Source organism: Morone saxatilis, unplaced genomic scaffold, assembly GCF_004916995.1.
Source record: "Morone saxatilis isolate NCDOM2014 unplaced genomic scaffold, NCSU_SB_2.0 Contig14, whole genome shotgun sequence".
NCBI classification, from domain to species: domain Eukaryota; kingdom Metazoa; phylum Chordata; class Actinopteri; family Moronidae; genus Morone; species Morone saxatilis.
The window spans coordinates 5582017-5582716 of NW_023339696.1; the positions used below are offsets into that span (position 1 = coordinate 5582017).

Sequence of the window (700 nt, forward strand, 5' to 3'; positions counted from 1 at the left end):
GAGAGAGAGAGAGGAAAGGGAGGCTTCGTGGTTTGGGTGATCTCTTTGAGAAATCACTTTATCAGCCATTCAACGAATAACACTCGCACAGAAGGCCCTGTCACTTGACTGTAGATCTGAGCTGATGTGATCTTTGTGCACTTGACTGTGAAAGCCTTCAAAAACCAAGATGGTGGCTGCATTAAGGTGTGAGCCCTCCATGTCAATTCAAATTCAAGAGTTTCCAGGAAGTAGCAGAAAATGTTCCCCAGTGTACCACATGACAGTCGGCTCACACACACATTTTAAAGCCTAAAGACTGACAACAACAGCAAAAAAAAGTCCCCTGCGTAAACTTTTGCCTCACCGCTCAAAGTGTACATTATAGTGAACAATTAAAAATGCAGCGGCTGACACTATCGTTACCTAACGGCCGACCCGGGCAGCTCAGATCACACTCAACACCCGGAAATGAACAACTAAAGCTCGCCTCCTAACTCCTCACTGCCGCCCGAAAACTTCACAATGACTTAGCCCCGAAAACTACACACAACTACAGCACAGCAGCACAGACGGGTATGCTTACCGTGTAAAACGAGTTATGAGAGGAGTTTACAAGTGTTGGACCAACTCGTACCCGTTATACCGCTGGTAGGCTGGGACGGTCTCCTGTGAATGCTGCTGAGAGGGAGTGGAGTGAAGCGGAGCAGCAAAATCTGAG

General features: G+C 47.6%; 1 protein-coding gene across 2 annotated transcripts in view; it reads right to left on the bottom strand.

Moving 5' to 3' along the window:
- Positions 1–700, bottom strand: part of arhgdia (Rho GDP dissociation inhibitor (GDI) alpha) — a 12416-nt gene extending 11716 nt beyond the window's left edge. The window contains exon 1 of one of the 2 annotated variants that reach the window (XM_035655752.1): positions 617–700. The gene's annotated coding sequence lies outside the window, so the exon portion shown is untranslated. Of the gene's footprint in view, positions 1–565 lie in introns of both variants that reach the window. The other variant, XM_035655751.1, reaches the window with a different exon arrangement.